Source organism: Nicotiana tabacum, chromosome 16, assembly GCF_000715075.1.
Source record: "Nicotiana tabacum cultivar K326 chromosome 16, ASM71507v2, whole genome shotgun sequence".
Classification (NCBI taxonomy): Eukaryota; Viridiplantae; Streptophyta; class Magnoliopsida; order Solanales; family Solanaceae; genus Nicotiana; species Nicotiana tabacum.
This window is the reverse complement of record NC_134095.1, coordinates 124232735-124253788: the sequence shown is the minus strand read 5'-3', so window position 1 is coordinate 124253788 and position 21054 is coordinate 124232735. Positions and strand designations below refer to the sequence as shown.

The window sequence follows — 21054 nt, the reverse complement described above, 5'->3', positions numbered from 1 at the left end:
ATGGCCATCTGAACACGGATCGGCTGGGCCAACCCATCAACAAACCTCCGCACCCTCTCTCTCTCGGTGGGGAGTATCACAATGGCATGACGAGCGAGATCAATGAACCGGGTCTCATACTGGGTGACCGTCATAGGACCCTGCTGGAGACGCTCAAACTACCTGCGAAGAGCATCTCGCTGAGTAACTGGAAGGAACTTCCCCAGAAATAACTCTGAAAACTGATCCCAGGTCAATGATGGCGACCCTGCTGGCCTGGCTAAACAGAAATCCCTCCACCAAGTCTTGGCGGATCCTGCCAGGCAAAAAGTGGCGAAATCGACCCCATTGGTCTCTACAATGCCCATAGTCCGTAGAACCTCATGACAGCTGAATATGAAATCCTGAGCATCCTTTGAGGGAGTGCCACTATATGTAGTAGTGAAGAGCTTGGTGAAACGATCAAGCCTCCACAAAGCATCTGCGGACATAGCCGCACCATCACTGGACTGAGCCGCAATACCTGGCTGGGCTGCCACAGCTGGCTGAACTGCTGGAACCTGAGCCTGAGGAGCTACCGGCTCTGGAGTACGAGTATCGGGAGTCTGAACTCCTCCCCCAGCCTGAGATGTGGCTGGAGCTACGGGAAGCAAACCCGCTCTAGAAATGCCCTCCATAAAGCCTACCAGTTGGACCAAAGCGTCCTGAAGCACTGGAGTGGCTATGAAACCCTCTAGGACCTAAGCTGGGCCCACTGGAACAGCTGGGGCCGGAACCTCCTCCTCAAAATCGACCTGAGGCTCTGTCGCTGGAAATGCTGCTCGGGGCTGAGCCCTGCCCCGGCCTCGGCCTCTGGCACAGCCTCGGCCTCGCCCTCTGGCACGGCCTCGGCCTCGCCCTCTGCCCCTAATAGGGGCTGCTGCTGGGGGCTCAGACTGTTGCGCGGTAGAAGAGGAAGCACGTGTCCTCGCCATCGGCGAAAGAACAGAGTGGAAAGACAATCAGTACTTGAGAAACAGAATCGCACGACAAGAATGAACAAGGTGAAGTTTTCCTAACTCGGTAGCCTCTGCGGGATAAATACAGACGTCTCCGTACCGATCCCTCAGACTCTACTGAGCTTGTCCGTGAGTTGTGAGACCTAAGTAACCTAGGGCTCTGATACCAACTTGTCACGACCCGAATTCCCCACTGTCGGGAGTCGTGATGGCGCCTACTGTCGGAGCTAGGCAAGCCAACCTTAACATACCTTTTCAACTAATTTTCAACAAGATAATAATAAAAATAATAAATTCAAGCGGAAGCCTTAATTTAATATTAAATAAACGAAAATGCGGAAAAATTAACATCATCCTCTACCCAAGATTTAGTGTCGCAATACTCACGGACTACTATAAGATACTACAAATAAGAGTTTGAAAGAAAATACATAAGGAGTCTACTTCGATACAATGAAAACAACAGAAATAAAATAGATGAGACTCAGGGCCCACACGCGCCAGCGAACTACCTAGGAGTCTCTGGACTGAAGGCACGCTCCTAATCTACTGCTACTGCGGTCCGTAAGCTACTCCCGAATCTGTGCACAAAAAGGGCACAGAAGTGTAGCATCAGCACAACCGACCCCATGTGCTGGTAAGTGTCTGGCCTAACCCCGGCGAGGTAGTGACGAGGCTAGACCGGACCTACCTCAAATAACCTGTACAGATATATGTGCAACAATGGAAAGATATACAGAATTTAAACAGATAATAGAGAGGGGACATGCTGTGGGGTGTAACAATTTAGATATAAGACCAACGAACAGAGAGATGGAAACTGAATAATTAGCATCTATAAAAGAGAGCAAGTGAATCAACAACTGCACGACACCAACCTTCGTGCTTTTACTCTTAATTCTCACCAAAACTGTCAAATATAGTGCACGGGCATCACACTTCGTGCTTTTCCTCACATAACTCTCACATCAAGGCACGGAATGACCCTTAGTGCTCAAATAATTAGAGACATGGCACGGAAAGACCCTTCGTGCATAAATAATTAGAGACATGGCACGGAAAGACCCTTCGTGCATAATTATCAAAACATGGCACGGAAAGACCCTTCGTGCATAATCGCTCTTCCTCACCCAATCATCAGTCACAACCAATCGGGTAAAGGGAATATACAACAAGATTAAACATCCCGGCAAGGGAGAACAAATCAACAATAGGTCCCGGCAAAGGAAAAATACCACACTTCCTTCTTTAACTCATCTGCTTCTCAACTATCACTTCATAATTATATTAGCAAGTAATTAGCTCAATTGTTTCACATCTTTCGAATTTAAAAGCAACTACGACTCACGGTCATGCTAGACTCCGGTGTATAGATAACCGTCACCATGCCTATACACCGTACTCCACAGTTAACACGTAGCAAATAATATCCAAATCCTAATCCCTCAAGCCAAAGTTAGAACAAACACTTACCTCGAATGCTCCAAACTCAACTCACGCTTCTAGTATAGCTTTACCTCTTGATTCCACCACCAATCCGCTCGGATCTAGTCATAAGTTACTTAATCATATTAATAATTACTAAATGAATCATCCCCAATGCATGAAAATAGATTTTTCAAGGTTTTTCCCAAAAAGGTCAAAAATACCCCTTGACCCACGTGGTCGAAACTCGAGGTTCGGACCAAAACCCGGTTACCCATTCCCCCATGAATCCATATATATGATTTGTTTTTAAATCGGACCCCAAATTGAGGTCTAACTTCTCAATTTGTAGAAAACCTAGGTTCTACCCAAAACACCCAATTTTCCCCATGAAAATCTTTGATTTGAAGTTGAAATTATATTAAAAGATGTTAAGGGATAAAGAAATTAAGTTAGAAATCACTTACCAATCGTTTTGGAGAAGAAAAGTTGTTTGGAAAATCGCCTCTTAGGTTTTGGGTTTTTGAAAAGTGAAAAATGACTGAGATTTCCGAACTTGTATACCTTTCTGAGGACCTGGCGCGGACCGCACAAAAATGTGTTGCGGCCGCGCCGAGTGGGAGAAAAACTGGGGCTTCTCTGAACCCTTCTAGCGCGGACCGCACTGTTTTGGTGTGCGGCCGCTCTGGTTGACCTGAAACCCTAGCCCTCAGACTCAGCCACGCGGACCGCACAGAAAGGCATCACGGTCGTGCGTCTCCAGCGCGGACCGCGCGGAAATGACCGCGGCCGCGCTGGTGTCTGCAACACCTGAACCTGCATTTTCTTAAGTCCAAGACCTCCCGGGCCCCATTCAAAACTCACCCGAGCCCTCGGGGCTCCAAACCAAACATGCACACAACCTTAAAAACATCTTACAGACTTACTCGTGCGATCAAATCGCCAAAATAACATCATATACATAGGATCAAGCCTCAAACACATGATTTTCTTTTCTTCAACTTTCATAACTCAAATTCTCCATTTTTTTAGTCCGAAACACGTCATATGACGTCCGTTTTTAGCCAAACTTTACAGATAGTGCTTAACACATATTTAAGACTTGTACCGGGCGTCGGAACCAAAATACGAGCCCGATACCTATATTTTCTAACTCCTTTTCATTTCAAATTTTCATATCAAATTTCAGAAAAACAATTTCTTTCAAAAATTCATTTCTCAGGCTTGGGACCTCAGAATTTGATTCCGGGCACACGCCCAAGTCCCATATTTTTCTACGTACCCTCCGGGACCGTCAAATCACAGGTCCGGATCCGTTTACCCAAAATGTTGATCGATGTCAACATTATGCATATTAATACCAAAATTCATCAAATGTTTCACATAATTCACATATTCTAACATAAAAACTTTCCGGCTACGCGCTCGAACTACGCACGCCAATCGAGACAACTAAAAGTGAGGCTTTCAAGGCCTCGAAAGCGCGGAACAAGGAAGAACTACGGTGATGACCCTTCGGGTCGTCACACCAAAACAGTACTAAATCATCCACCTTTTTCTTACTAACACGCATCTGCAATATTGTTACGTTAGACGTAAGTGTTGACAACCTAGAACAACTTGTATATTTTTAATTCTTTCAGTTGAGTTCTAAGTAATTAAATATTTTAAAAAGATGAGATCGAATCCATTAAAACCAGACAATTAATTAAGGAATTCCCAATATTAGCGCGCCTAAATAAGGACATCTACAACTACAATGATTCCTTATCTATATTATATTAAAATCAAGAAGGCTCTTAGCGAAATGTCGTTCGTCTTTTTTACCCTTTAAAACTAAAGTACACACTTGACAAAATAGTCATTATATTGCCTTTTATTTTTTAGAACTTTAAAATCAACAAAAAAAAATGCTTATTTAATTTTTCCTTATTTAAATTATGTAAGAAGCCCTAATATCTAAAAATATCTTGTATTTAAAATTTAAGTTTATATCGTACTTATTTACTTGCCATATATTGCATCAAGGCCTATTTAACTTCAATTCATTAACCAAGTAAAATATCACTTGGGTTAGTACCTTTAATTAATAATTCACACACTAACTATTAATTCTAACTTTTTGTTACTTAGTGCCTTTCAATTTTTGTTCAGTAATTTAACATAAATATGTAGGCTATATTGGTAAGAAGCGTACTATAATAGAAAAGAATTTTAACTGAGGATTGACTTTTTAGTGCCAAGATTCTCAAAAGGATACTAAGAAGATACTGAATTAATAGCATCCAAGTGATTCTAGAGTCTTCATCTTAAATATATAAACAGGTGGTGGGACTCAAATATGGTACTTCAAAGAATATTTGTATCTACGTTCTTCTTTTCGCTTATGTGAAACCTATTTATCGCCAGAGTCAATTTATAGCTTAAAGTATTTTTTTGTTTTGTCCTTTACCTGTTTTGTGTAATTTAATTCGTTGTGCTTTGTTTGATATTTATTTTTTCTTACATTGATATTGGTTCCTTTTTTTTTTAGTTACCATCATGTATTTTTGCTATTGAATTTTAGATGGCACCCAAAAGAATGATGGTGAGACTAAAATTTCCAAGTCACTAATTTGGAGTTTGTTTTTTTCCTCTTCTTGTAGGATGTGGCAAAGTTATTTTGAAAGTTGGGGAGAACGGAAAGATAATGAAGATTATTTGTTACCGCTTTTGATTTGTTTGTACATATATCATAATATATTAAATTGAATTTAATTATGAAAATTTTGCCAATCACAACGTTGAGCCATTGAGGTATCACTTCTTCATGTTTAACTCAATTTCCTCGAAAATTTTGCATTTTGCATGAGAAAAAAATGTCTTCTGCCAATTTATTCATGTCTGTATCTTCTACAATAAACTCAAGAATATATAACTCCCTAAGGAAAAATTCAGAAAAACCTCTTTTAATTTTCGAGAGTTTTTTTTTTTTATTGATACGTAAAAGAAAGCCTAATAACTTATATTGTAAAATTAGAATAAATCTTAACTTGAATATATTCTCTAAGAGCAAGATTTCTTCTTTTATTGAGTTGCTAATTAGGTTGCATCTTTCAGAATTTTATATTTTTTTAACTTTTATTTTAATATTAAAAAAAAATTAATATTAGTGTGTGTTTTTAAAAAACATTATACTCATTAAGTTGGGGTACACGCGCAACGTGCTTTTAATTTCTATATTAAAAGCATGAAGACCCTTAGAGAAATATCGTTCGACTTTTTTATCCTTAAAATAGATTTCGTACTAGACAAAATAGTCATTTGATTATTTCTCTAATATTAGAATTTTAAAATTAACACTCTATTTGGATCATTGTTAGCCATCGTTTTATAATGTATTGTACTGTATTATATCGTTTTATGGACAACATTTGGATAGATTGTACTGTTTACTCTTGTTAAATAACATCTTTTCTGTTTGGTTTGACTGTATCGTACGTAGTGTAACTGATAAGTTTACTAAAATACCCTCAATTATTTTAAATATTAAGTTTATCAAGAATTATGATAATTTAAGAAAACTCATTTCTATTAATTTATCACCAATAATGTCTTACAAATAGATTAAGTAATTAAATTCATGCAAATTCTAACAAAATCAATGGAATAATTAAATAATATTAAAAACAATAAAAAGTACACTCCATGCATAATTAGATAATAATAATAATATTAAAAATAACAATATCTAATAATAATATTATTAGATAATAATAATAATAATAATAATAATAATAATAATAATAATAATAATAATAATAATGACGGTGGAAACGAACGAAGACAAATTAGGTAAAAAATGACAGAACCTATTCTTGTTACCTCTGACCGTGGGGTTGTCAAAGAACGGCAGAAACAGTTTTGGAAAAAATGAGAGGAAGACAAAGTAGGTTATAGATTGGAGATTTGTAGTTAAAAGAAAAAGTAAAGAATAAAATAGAATTATGAAGTATTAAATAAGGGCATAATTAAAAAGAAAAATAGAAAACAATTCCACCACATTAAATCGGTTGTTTCAAAAAGTGGAACATTTTATTGTTCTGGAACAATGAATTTAACAATACAATACAATAAATTTTAACTAAACAATCAAAACAAACGTTATTTTAAGATAACAATACAATACAATATAATGGCTAACAACCATCCAAACAAGCTGTAACTAAACTTTTTGCAATCAAAACCTTTCCTTATTTGACCTATAAACTCCTAAATATTTAGGAATTTCAATCTTCTTTTTCTTTTTGAATAATTTTTGCCAAGTAACAATTTAAGCAAGATTTTCGCTTCTGCTTACATATATACAAATCATACTTTTAGTCATATGTACCTGATCAAATATAAAGTTGCATAAATTTATATTTCCCATTTAACTTATAATATGCGTTGGGAGCTTATAACCAATCATCATTTTAGAGGAGGTGATTACTTGAAGTAACTTATGGTAATCACTATATTATTTACAAAATATTAATTAATCCACAACGAACAACCCTTATAGTTTAGAATCTTCTAAGCTGATCTATACATTGTTTTCTTTTAGTTATCTTCTTTTACTCTTTGCTTGAAATTAATAATTAAAAGAATAAGGTGGTTGCTGCAAGAAGAAACTAACCTACGTATACTAATCGAGACAAAAAATTATCATTTAGATATTTATTTAATATTTAAGATTTTAAAATCAACAAATTTTATGCATATTTAATATTTTCTTATTTGAAGTATTTGGGAAATTATATTATATAAAACTTTAAAAACATCAATTAAAATGGCTTATATAAATTATTTTCTTATATGACGAACATTTATATCTAATAAAAAAAACAAATTAAGCAATGAGCATCTCATGTAAACTTGTGGCTACAATTAACATCTTTAATTTTCGATAAATATAATTGAAACTTTCAGATAACGATAACTTTGTCATTTTGTTCTCCTATAATATTGAAAAAAAATTATAGGAACTCTTAAAATTTCAAGGCCACCTATTAGTAGATTCCATCTAGGATTGATAAAGGTGGTAAAAAAGAGGTTTAGACTTTAACCAAAAAAAATCCGGGCAAACTTTCTACACGAAAAAAGGTCCACTTAATTTATCTATAATTTTGATAAATGGTGGATGACAAATAAGATTTTTATGCACTTAAAGTTACAAATTACAAAATCAATCACCATGTTGAACGATCTATAAATAACAAAGATATAGCTAAGATAAGAATAGACCTTACCCCTACCCTAAGGTAGAGAGACTGTTTCCAAATAGACCCCCGACATCCTTCCCTCCAAGAACTTCTCACCTTGCTCTTGGGGAGACTCGAACTCACAACCTGTCGGTTGGAAGTGGGGGTTGCTTACCATCAGAGCAAACCCTCTTGTCTAAGATAAGAATCCAAAATAAAAAAGAAAAAGAAGAAAAAGAGCACGTTTCTAATTTTACCAATCACTTTCGTAATACTTGGAAAAGTGAAGTATGTTCAACTTCCTTTTTCTACCTACACCATTTGTTTTAAAATTTTGACAAATTAGGAGCATATATATTTACAATACAAGTTATTTCTTCATAATTAGGATTAAGCTGAAAGTCGTTTATCGATTCCTTACAGGATAACTAGAAAAACTTTTATACACCATGTTAATCTATACAATTAATTTGACTAAATTGGTCATCATGTTCAAAAGATATTAAACTTAGCAATCGTGTCAATGTGATAACATTTTTTTCATCATTTAAATAAAAAATTGTATTGTTTAGACGTCAACTTATATTTTTCAAAAAACTTCTTTCGTATATATCTTTTATTGATTGACGTAGTATACACGCGCGTACACTAAAACTAGTTTAATGAAATATCTGGAAGAATATTTACTTCCCCAATTTTAGCGTGACTAAATAAGGAAGCCTACAGCTACAATGATTCCTTATTTAATGAATTGTCTATTTTTTGTGGAAAAACTATTAATATGGCCGATAATTTTCATACTATGAACATATTTGATAATAGTATAGGAACGAAAATTTCCCTATTATATATCTAACTGCTTAGATCTCATAAGGTTTGCAAATATATACACTCCTTATATACATATTAGAAGTCAGATATTTCACTCATTCAAGTTACTTTCTAGGTCCAGGGCAGATTAATGAAACATGAAACAACAACATTTGGGAAGGTGTTGATAAAACGATTAACATTATCAGTAATTAATGATCACCTAATTGGGACTAATGGACAAATCTGCAGATAGTGACACCTCTAATGAGAAATTAAAAATCTAATCCACATTTAGCTCTGCCTTAAAGGAACCCCACAAATTTCAACAAAATTGCCAATTTATTCCTTTCTTTAACAAAACACATCAAGAAAAGATGAAGCACGAGCAATTCTGCTTTGGGAGATGCTCTGGGAAACGCATCAATTCTGTTGTGGCGACATCTCTTTCTTCCCTCGCACCAATGGCTCTCTTCGGCTTAATTGACATCCTTACCAAAGATGGAGCACGAGCAAATAATAGCCTTACTAAAAGCAGTTCAGTTTTTGAACCTTTAAACCAATGCATGGTCACATATTCAAGATTGTTGAGGGGTCGATCAAAGCAGGCTGCCATGTCAAGATAACTCAAAGCTCCTTCGGCATTATTGCTGGAACCACGGATCTAAATATCAAATAAATACTAAGTCAGTTTAGCTTCTCATGTTTATATATATATACACATAGCCATGTGTACCCTTCTTACCCAAATCTCAAGCTTGCTCAAATTAGAGGAACCCCTAATTAGAGCAAGCGCGAAGGAAGTGTGATCCAATTTGCCAAAGTCTATACTTAATGATATAAACCACACGCAGCGGAGCACAACAGGAAGCGTGTTAGGAACCGTGTCTGCACTCAAAATCTTTGGAGCAAATACAATAATTAGAATCACATGAATAATATCCCTACAAAATATGCAAGTAAAACAATCAATTCTTACCTCAACGAAAAATAAATCCAATTGAAGTATCTGAAATGTAGGCAACCTAAGAAGCTTTTCCAAAGTTGATCTCTCAACATATTTTTTATTATCGACCAACCTACCTAAATGTACTAGTTTACTCAAATTTTTGCAGTTTGTAAAGCAATATAGCTCTAGATGGTGACTCCCACGGACAACCAAGGACTCCAACTGTGGTGAAACCATGTTCAGGTATTGAGTGTCAAGACAGTACTTAAAGGTCAAACTGACAAGAAGGGGGACCTTAATAACACAAAACTCTGAGGTTGGCACAAAGGTTATTTTTTCTAGATGAAGTGTTACAAGATTCAGAAAGCCAAGAAAAGAAGTTGGTGGCTTGAAGACACAATTGAAGAGTTTCAAGTGTTGCGGAAGCCAAATGTATATAGTGTGAATAAGTCATAACTACTATACCAAAAATTATGACAACCACCAAATAATAAATAAGACAATAAAGCAACAATAAAGGGAACACCAGAATTTACGAGGTTCGGCTAATTTTGCCTACTCCTCGGACACAACTAATATTTTATTCCACTCCAAAAATACAAGTGAAATAATACTAAAGAGAGAAGATACAAATGCCTTAAACAGATGAGAAGGCAAATGAGAGGTGTGTATAAATCCTAAACATTAAGCCTTCTTTTATAGGGGGAAAATCCCCCCAACTCTTCTTTTCCCACTGATGTGGGACAAACATTTCTGCCAAACTTAACAAATCTCCACCTTGGCAAAATTCTACATCTTCAATTTTCTCTCAATAACAAATTTTGATTGTGTCTACATCTTCAATCTTCAGTTTTCAACAATGTTGATCAAATCCAAACAATGTTGAAACTTGACCGCAGTCACTACCTTTGTCAGCATATCAACAGGATTCTCCGTAGTATGAATTTTCTTCACAGTGACTCCTCCTTCTTCTATGATTTCTCGTACGAAATGATACCGAATATCAATATGCTTCGTCCTTGCATGATAAACTTGGTTCTTCGCTAATTGAATAGCACTTTGACTATCACAAAAAATTGTGATACCTTTTTGTTCAACACCAAGCTCCTTTAGCAATCCTTGAAGCCAAATTGCCTCCTTCATAGCCTCTGCAATAGCCATGTACTCTGCCTCTGTTGTAGACAAAGCAACTGTTGACTGCAAAGTAGACTTCCAACTAACTGGTGCCTTTGCAAAAGTAAACACATAACCAGTAGTTAATCTTCGTTTGTCCAGATCACCCGCAAAATCTATATCACAATATCCAACTACAGACTGATTGTCTTCCTGCTCAAAAACTAACCCGACATCTACAGTATTATGAATATACCGTAGAATCCACTTCACAGCTTGCCAATGCTCCTTCCCTGGATTGTGCATATATCTGCTAATAACTCCAACAACTTGTGAAATGTCAGGCCTTGTGCAAACCATTGCATACATCAAGCTACCAACAACATTTGCGTATGGTACCTTTGACATATACTCTTGTTCAACTTCATCCATTGGCGACATAGTAGTACTTAGCTTAAAATGGGAAGCAAGTGGAGTACTAACTGGCTTAGTCTTGTCATCTATGCCAAAACGTTGAAGTACTCTCTTCAAATATTCTTTCTGAGATAAACAGAGTTTCTTTGAACGTCTATCTCTTATTATCTCCATGCCAAGAATTTTCTTTGCCTCACCCGAATCCTTCATCTCGAACTCTTTCTTCAGTTGAATCTTCAATTTATCAATTTCTTCCGAATTCTTGGAAGCTATCAACATATCATCAACATATAGGAGAAGATATACAAAGGAACAATCTTTAAGCTTGCGCGAATACACACAATGATCGTATTTGCTTCTCTTGTACCCTTGCCGCAACATAAACTCGTCAAATCGCTTGTACCATTGTCTAGTAGATTGTTTCAATCCGTACAACGATTTTTCAAGTTTGCATATCATATTTTCTTTTCCAGCAACTTTGAATCCTTCTGGCTGAGTCATGTAGATTTCCTCCTCCAAGTTTCCATGTAAAAATGCAGTTTTTACATCCATCTGAACTAGTTCCAAATCCAATTGTGCTACCAAAGCCAACATAATTCTAATGGAGGAATGTTTTACAACTGGAGAAAACACTTCATTGTAATCAATTCCCTCCTTTTGAGCATATCCTTTGGCCACCAATCTTGCTTTGTAGCGAACATCTACTTGGTTAGGAAATCCTTCCTTCTTTGCAAATACCCATTTGCACCCAATTGCTTTCTTTCCCTTCGGGAGATTGGCCAATCTCCATGTATGATTCTGATGAAGGGACTGTATTTCATCATTCATGGCAATCCTCCACTTATCTTCTTCTGAACTTTGGACTGCGTCTTTATAAGTGGTAGGAACATCATCAGCTACAATTGAGGTTGCACAAGCAACCGTTTCTATGAGACGAACAGGCTTCGTTATTGTTCTTTTTGGCCTGCTGGTTGCTATTGATTCAAGTTGTTGTTGAGGTTCCTGAGTTGGAATTTCCTCTACTGGCTCTCCTTCCAGAGGGTAATCTTCATTTGTTTTCTTCTCTGCTTCTTGTGTAGGAAAAATAAATTTTCCCTCAAACTCCACCTGCTTAGAAGCACCTTCATTTAGTTTGGTATCTTCTGTTACCTTATTTACCATAGTAGATTCATCAAAGGTAACATCCCTGCTGAATATTACTTTTTTTTGTCATAGGATACCATAAGCGATATTCTTTGACTCCAGAAGTAATTCCCATAAAAATAGCCTTCTTTGCCCTTGGATCCAATTTTGACTCTGTCACATGATAATATGCAGTTGAGCCAAACATGTGCAAAGAGTCATAATCTACAGCAGGCTTTCCATACCATTTTTCAAATGGTGTCTTGTCATCAATAGCAGCAGATGGTAGACGATTAATGAGGTGACATGCATATGTAATTGCCTCAGCCCAAAATTCTTTGCCCAAGCCAGCATTGGACAACATACAGCGTACCTTCTCCAGCAAGGTCCGGTTCATACGTTCTGCCACTCCATTCTATTGTGGTGTATGTCTAACAGTGAAGTGTCGGACGATGCCATCATTTTCACAGACCTTATTGAAATGATCATTTTTGTATTCACCTCCATTGTCTGTGCGAATACACTTGATCCTCCTGCCTGTTTGATTCTCCACCATCGTCTTCCATTTGAGAAAAATTCCCAGCACTTCATCTTTGCTTTTCATTGTATACACCCACACTCTTCGGGAAAAATCATCAACAAAGGTTACAAAATAGTGCTTCCCACCCAATGAAGGTGTTTTGGAAGGACCCCAAACATCAGAGTGTACATAATCCAAAATGCCTTTAGTATTATGGATCGCTGTACCAAATTTAACCCTTGTCTGTTTTCCTTTAACATAATGCTCGCAAAACTCCAAATTGCAAGCCTTGACTCCCTTTAACAATCCTTGATCTGATAGAGTTTTCAAGGATTTTCCTCCAGCATATCCCAAGCGCATGTGCCATAGCCTGGTTGCTTCTATTTCTTTGTCGTCACTGGATGTCACTGTCGCTGTCCCAATAACTGTATTGCCACAATAGCAGTACATATTATTATTCTTCCGATTAGCCTTCATTACCACTAGTGTACCTGAGCATACTCTCATCACTCCATTTTCTGCAATGATTTTGAACCCTTTTGATTTTAGAGCTCCTACAGAGATGAGATTCTTCTTCAAATCCGGTACAAATCGAACATCTGTTAATGTTCTGATCATTCCATCATGGTTCCTTAATCGTATTGAACCAATGCCATATGAGGTAAGAGGGTTGTTATCCGCTGTGTGGATGACTCCATATTCTCCTTCTTGAAATTCCACAAACCAGTCCCTGTTGGGACACATATGATAGCTACAAGCCGAGTCCATCAACCATATGTCTGATGATGTTGATGACTCTGTTGTAACTAATGAGAAGTCTGAATCATCACAATCAGCTACATTTGAATCCATAATGGCCTTTCCATTGTTATGTTTGGCCTTATTCTTCAACTTCGGACAGTCTTTCTTCCAGTGCCCTTTTTCTCGACAAAAGACACATTCATCTTTGCTGGGTCTGGATCTTGACTTGGATCTTCCCTTCTTTGTCCTCATTTGATTTTGAGGACGACCCCTCACAAACAGTGCTTCTCCTTCTCCGCCCTTCTGTTTTTCTCGCTTTCTTTGTTCATAGCTGTACAAAGCCGAACAAACTTCTCTGAGAGAAATTTCGTCATTTCCATGGAGTAGAGTAGTTTCAAGGTGCTCGTACTCATCAGGAATTGACGCCAACAACATCAAGGCCAAGTCACCATCATCATAAGTTGTATCCATATTTTGCAAATCTGTGACCAACTTATTGAAACTGGTGATATGTTCATTCATCGTGGTACCAGGAACATAGGTGAAGTAAAACAGTCTCTTCTTCATGTACAATTTATTTTGACTATTTTTCTTCAAAAATTTATCCTCCAGTGCTTTCCATAATTTACTTGCAGAAGTTTCTTTTGTGTATGGATATTTCTGCTCTCTAGCAAGGAAGGATCGAATGGTACCGCAAGCAACACGGTTGATAATTTTCCAATCTTCTTCTCCAATAACATCTGGTCTCTTTTCTTCAATGGCAAGATCTAGCCCTTGTTGAAAAAGGACATCTAGAACCTCGCCTTGCCACATCCCAAAATGCCCGGACCCGTCAAAAATTTCTACCGCAAATTTCGCATTTGATACAACTCTTGTCATAAGCGAAGATGCCAATGATGACGTATTGTTGACACTTGATGTAGATTCTTCTTGTTTATTGTCTCCCATATTTGACACAAATATTATTTAATAGCTGACGACACAAATCAAGATTATTTCCTTTCTGATGTAGAAGATCAGACTAAGCTGCAACTACAGAGCATACTCAGACAGAACCTTGACTCAGTTACCAAGATAAATCTTTTCTGATGCGGAAGATCAGACTATGCTGCAACCACAGAGCATACTTAGACAGTACCTTGGCTCTGATACCAATTGTTGCGGAAGCCAAATGTATATAGTGTGAATAAGTCACAACTACTATACCAAAAATTATGACAGCCACCAAATAATAAATAAGGCAATAAAGCAACAATAAAGGGAACACCAGAATTTACGAGGTTCGGCTAATTTTGCCTACTCCTCGGACACAACCAATATTTTATTTCACTCCAAAAATACAAGTGAAATAATACTAAAGAGAGAAGATACAAATGCCTTAAACAGATGAGAAGGAAAATAAGAGGTGTGTATAAATCCTAAACATTAATCCTTCTTTTATAGGGGGAAAATCCCCCCAACTCTTCTTTTCCCACCGATGTGGGACAAACATTTCTGCCAAACTTAACATCAAGTGTCTCAGTGTTGGATAATTAAATATACAAGAAGGTAGTTTATAAGTAGTATTATTTGATATGTCAAGAGTTAGCTCCTTGACATCGTTTCTTGTGACATAGAGCATCCATCTATCAATATGCGCATATGAAGACAAATTTATTTCTGAAACATCAAGAACAAACATCACAATGTCTCCAATATGCTGTAACAGAATCTCGTCAACAGTTTCTTTGAAGACAGATTGAGATTTTACGGCCAATTTGTTGCAGAAGTGCTTATCCAGCACCAGAGTTGGAAGCATGGCCCAAATGTATCTCTATTTTCTGGACAAAATACTAGTTCTTGCTGCATCGCGAACCGGCAAGAGGTTAAGGATACCATCTATAATATTTCTTGGTAGATCACTAATTCTATCTTCTCTGTCCCCTTCAACGTCAACCACAGGTTTTTTACTATCTGATAGAAGAAGTTGAATTAGTCTTGGGTTTAAAATTCATAATCCAAAAAGGAAAAAGAAAAAAAGAAAAGAAGGGGTAAAAGAGAGAATTGTATACGTTGTGTCATGCTGGTTATAAATTGCAAGGTCAATTAGAGTCCCCTAATATTCAGAGCAAAAAGTGTGTGCTAGAAACTACATTAGAAATACATGGAAAAGCAGTTGCAGCATTATACTTTGTTCCCTACAACTTTATAACTATCAACCATCAACTTATAAACAGGCTTGAAAATATCTAAATATCAGCGAAGACAGCATAGCAGGAGCAGGGGCGGATTTATAGCCCAACATATGGGGCATGTGAATCCATGATCTCTCCAACAAACTAGGTTTTTTATATGCATATTTTTTAATATTGATTTAATATTATCTGATGGGCAATCTGTTCCAAAGAGGCTAAATGGTGCACTTGGTTGAATGCTGAATTTACCTAGGAGCAGATATCAATTCACACTTAATATTTTCTTTTTTCTCCTTTATTTAGCGGTGCACCCATGTTATAAAAATTCTAGATCCGTCTCTAGTAGGAGAGCACGTAAAAAGATAAGTATGGACTGTGGAGGATCATTAGACTTACCGGTCAAGCGGAACATAGAATGTGTCATTACACAAAAGTCAGAATACTGCAATGAGAAGGGGGATACCGCCGCTGGAGAGGGAGAAGAAGTCTTATTGTTTTAGGGACCTTTGATTTGGGGTTCCATCACCAGCCAAAACAGCCCTATGATCTTTCCTTTTCCGTTGGATTTCTATTAGGACTCTTAATATGTCTTCAACCAAACAACAAAAGATATAAAGCAAAATTCTCAAATATTTAATCTTACCAAACAAAATAAAAAAGAAAGAAAATATACATAGGTTACCACCTAAACTTGTCCTGAAAAAAAAATCATTTAAACACGCACGACCTCTTACCCCTATTCTAGTATGGAATAACGTTAAGGGCTTTAATACATTTGGCCGCTCAACCAATATATTTATATCCCCTACTCAGTACACATATATCATACACTAAATATGTATTATGCATTTATACATGTGTCTGCTATTTTTTTGAGTGATTAAATATTTATATTAATTTCTATAAAATTACATCCAGCAGAAGAGTAGACCAGCAAAAGCCATAATCAGATCAATTATTCAGGAAATTCATATTACAGCTACCATATTCCCTAGGCTAGGAAGGACTATGAAAAAAAAAAGAAATGGAGAAGAGTAGGAAAGGTAGAAAAATCCTAACTGGAGCTGCATGTCCGGTGGGAGTAAAGAGAGCAGAAAGCTCAGTTTTGTCTAGGCTGTAAATATTTACACTTGGTAAATAAAATCATTTAATTACCAAATAAAAAAACATTGCCTAAAAATGACATGTCAAAGAAAGTTTCGCGCAAGATATCTTTTCGCTTGACACCTATTTAACTTTTAGCGCTATTTTTAAAAATGTGCAAATTAGAGTAATCGTCGGAACTTCTCCTTCTTTCTCCTTTTGATTTCTCCTTCTGCAGAAACATGCAGCCATTCTCCTCCTCCTTCCTTCTTTCAAAGGAACTAATGTAGAAAAGTTAAAAAAGCACAAGTATAGTAATAATAATAATACAGTTGAAAAAAATTAAAAGAAAAAAAGAACAAATTTTGTCTTGGAACCTACTTATTGAACCAACATGACGTAAGTATCCATTAGTGGTAAAGATGAAATTTTTTTTTGTGTCGTGCTGAAAGATTAGTTGAACAACGCAGACAGGTTATAACGATCTGCCGGTATTGAACAATTTGTATTAACATTATGATACAATTTGTACTAAAGTGATGATGCTCCATCAGGATTTTTGACAAGATAAGTTTTGCATATCTACCTAAACTTGTGACGTTTTGTTAGAATTCGTGAACAATTTGTATTAAAGTTACAACACAATTTTTATTAAAGTTATGGCGATCAGTTATGACTACAACAAAGCAAGTTTTGCCTATCCAGAACTTGTGGTAATTCGTTAGGATTTGTGAGCAATTTGTGTCAAAGTTATGAGATAATATGTATTAAAATTATGACGATTCATTAAGACTTGTGACAAGACAAGTTTGTGAGCAATTTGTGGTCAAGTTTGGATTTTCAAAAACCATTATTTGTTTTGATTGAGTATTGTTGCAAATAATTGAGAATATTGTTTGGAGTTTATATCTCAATTTTGAGGGTATTTGGTGAAGATTAGACTTGATTTTGGCTGAATTTCAGATTGAAACTCGAAGAAGAAAAGAAGAAGAAGGAGAAGACAAAGAAAAACAAATGACATACAATATACTTACGAAGTTGTAGTAAAGTTATATTATAATTGTATGTAAATTGTATATATATATATATATATATATTGTATGTTAATTATGGAGGAAAAATAAAGAAAGACTTTGATTAGCGCTTAATTATCAACTGACTTCTAATCCACATCTGGCAAATAGAACAACTCTGCCTTTGCAGATGCTCTAGGGAAATGCATCTTTCTTCCTCGGATTCAAAGGCTCTATTAAGCTTAATGCTCATCCTTATCAAAGATGGAGAACGAGCAAATAATAACTTTATGAAAAGCAGTTCGGTTTTTGAACCATCAAAATATTGCATGGTCACATACTCAGTCTCAGAGCATGTTGAGTGGTCGGTCCAAGCAGGCTGGTGTGTCCAAATATTCCCAAATTTCTTCAGCATTGTCGCTGGTGTCTTCTACCTAATGGTGTCAAATAAACACCACGTCAAATCATGCTTTTTATGGGTGTGTGTATCTATGTATATCTATAACGTATACATATGTTTCTCACCCAAATATGAAGTGTCTCTAAATTGGGGGAAATCTTAATTAAATCTAAAGCGTAGGAGATCTGAATCAATTCGCCGAAGTCTACACCTAATGCTAGATTCCACAAGTAGTTCAGCATAAAAGGAACTAAGTCCGCACCCAAGTAATTTTGTTGGTTTAAATCCAATAAAATTTAAATACTTACGGCTAGTTCTTGTCGCGTCTTGAACAAGCAACTCTTTTACTATCTACTAGAAGAAGTTGAATGATCTTTTGCTTTTCTTTCTGTTACTTCGAAAGTAGCTGTTTCAGCTTCAACCACTCGAATTTTCGATGTTCCTTTTTATTTCTCATCAAACGAATGACATCTTCTTCTGAAAATCTTAGCTATTCTTAGCATGATATTGGGAAATCTCATTGCTATTACTCAAAGAGAAAAAGGGAAAAGAGAGAATTGTATACCTGGAGTCATACTTATTCTTAAGGTTAGAATCTGCAATGGTAATTGGAGTTCTAATACTCAGCAGAAAGTCTATTCCATAGAAAATGATTAATAATTAGAAAGAAAGAAAGAACAGAAGTATGGAAAAAAAATGACCCTTTTGTTTTCCAGAAACTAACTAGAGCTGTTTAAAGTTTAACCCTTCACACACGAGACTGTTCAAATATGATTTCTTGCATTTATATTCCTACAAAACAAATAATATGATGATATTAAAATATGAAAAACTCTTCTCTCTCCTGAATTAAGGGTGAATCTTTTTGTTTCTTTTTACCGAAAAAAAGGGAGAATGAGTTATGTTCCCTCCATTTCTTTCCTCTCACCTAATTGGGATTAATGGACAAATCTGCAGATAGTGACACCTCTAATGAGAAATTAAAAATCTAATCCACATTTAGCTCTGCCTTAAAGGAACCCCCAAATTTCAACAAAATTGCCAATTTATTCCTTTCTTTAACAAAACACATCAAGAAAAGATGAAGCATCAATCTGCCTTACTCGCCTCAAACCACAGATCAGCTGGCTTAAAAGCCTAATCCGCATTTGGCAAGTAGAATAATTCTGCATTGGGAGATGCTCTGGGGAAACGCATCAATTCTGTGGTGACATCTCTTTCTTCCCTGGAACCAATGGCTCTCTTCGGCTTAATGGACATTCTAACCAAAGAAGCACGAGCAAATAATAGCTTTACTAAAAGCAGATCAGTGTTTGAACCTTTAAACCAATACATGGTCACATATTCAAGATTGTTTAGTGGTCGGTCCTAGTAGGCTGCCATGTCAAGATAACTCAAAGCTCCTTCGGCATTATTGTTGGAACCACGGACCTTATTATGGTGTCAAATAAATACCAAGTCAGTTTAGCTTCTCATGTTTATATATATATATATATATATATATATATATATATATATATATATATATATATATATATGCATAAACTTTTACCCTTCTTACTCAAATATCAAGTCTGCTCAAATCAGAGGAACCCCTAATTAGCTGTAGAGCCAAGTAAGTCTGATCAAATTTGCCAAAGATATGCAAGTAAAACAACATATCAATTTCTTACCTCAAGGAAAAATAAATCCAATCGAACTATCTGAAGTGTAGGCAACCTAAGAAGCTTTTCCAGAGTTGATCTCTCAACATATTTTTTAATATGGTCCAACCAGCCTAAAAGTACTAGTGTAGTAAAAATTTTGGAGTTTGTAAAGAAATTTAGCTCTAGATGGTGATTCTCATAAACAACCAAGTACTTCAACCGTGATGCAATAATGTTCAGGTGTTGAGTGTCAAGAGTCAAGACAGTACCTCAAGGTTAAACTGACAAGAAGGGGTGCTTTAATAACACAAAACTCCAAGGTTGGCACAAAGGTTATGTTTTCCAGATAGAGGTTAGCAAGTTTCTGAAAGCCAAGAAAAGAAGTTGGTGGTTTGAAGACACAATTGAAGAGTTTCAAATGTGTTAGGGTTGTACAATTAAATATATAAGAAGGCAATTTATAAGTAGTACTTTCTGTTGACTTGTTAAAGATTAGAATCTTGACACCATTTCTGGTGACATAAAGCATACATCTATCAATATTTGCATATGAAGATAAATTTACTTCTGAAACATCAAGATCAAACTTCACAATGTCTCCAATATGCTGCAACAGAATCTCGTCCACTGTTTCTTTGAAGACAGATTGAGATTTTACGGCCAATTTATTGCAGAAGTGCTTATCCAGCACCAGAGTTGGAAGCATGGCCCAAATGTATCTCCATTTTCGGGACAAAATACTAGTTCTTGCTGCATCGTGAACCGGCAAGAGGTTAAGGATACCATCTATAACATTTCTTGGTAGATCACTAATTCTATCTTTTCTGTCTCCTTCAACGTCAACCGCAGTTGTTTTACTATCTGATAGAAGAAGTTGAATTAGTATTGGGTTTAAAATTTAAAATCCAAAAAGGAAAAAGAAAAAATTAAAAAGAAGGGGTAAAAGAGAGAATTGCATACCTTGAGTCATGCTGGTTGTAAATTGCAAGGTCAATTGGAGTCCCCTAATATTCGGACCAAAAAGTGTGTGTTAGAAACTACAATAGAACTCACAGAGTTACCATGGAAAACCTTCCACCTTTACACCCTCAACCAGAAAATCCTCAAATAATCTATGTTCAACCACCACAAGCTCAAAATTATCAACCTGTGTCATGGATGGAGATGGGCCTGATGGGCCATGCATGCTCGTTCAATGTCCAGATAAATGGCCAGGACTCGATCATCATCCTTCACAACACTCAGTACCTTGACCAGTTAGTGACAAAAGGTATGAGGTTGGCCATGAACAACTACCTCAATCAGGCATGGCTAAACAACATCCTTCAACCCTTAGCATCATCAGTGAATCCCCAACTGGTCCATGCAATGAGAAACCAGTGGAACCTCCCTCTACACTTCAATCTGATCTACCACAAAATGCACTCCTCGACATGCCTTTCTTC

General features: G+C 36.3%; 2 pseudogenes; both read right to left on the bottom strand.

Moving 5' to 3' along the window:
* Nucleotides 1-8582: 8582 nt before the first annotated feature.
* LOC142170400 (F-box/FBD/LRR-repeat protein At1g13570-like) lies at nucleotides 8583-17978 on the bottom strand (annotated as a pseudogene).
* Nucleotides 17979-19100: 1122 nt separating this feature from the next.
* On the bottom strand, nucleotides 19101-20795 carry LOC142170399 (F-box/FBD/LRR-repeat protein At1g13570-like; annotated as a pseudogene).
* Nucleotides 20796-21054: the final 259 nt, after the last annotated feature.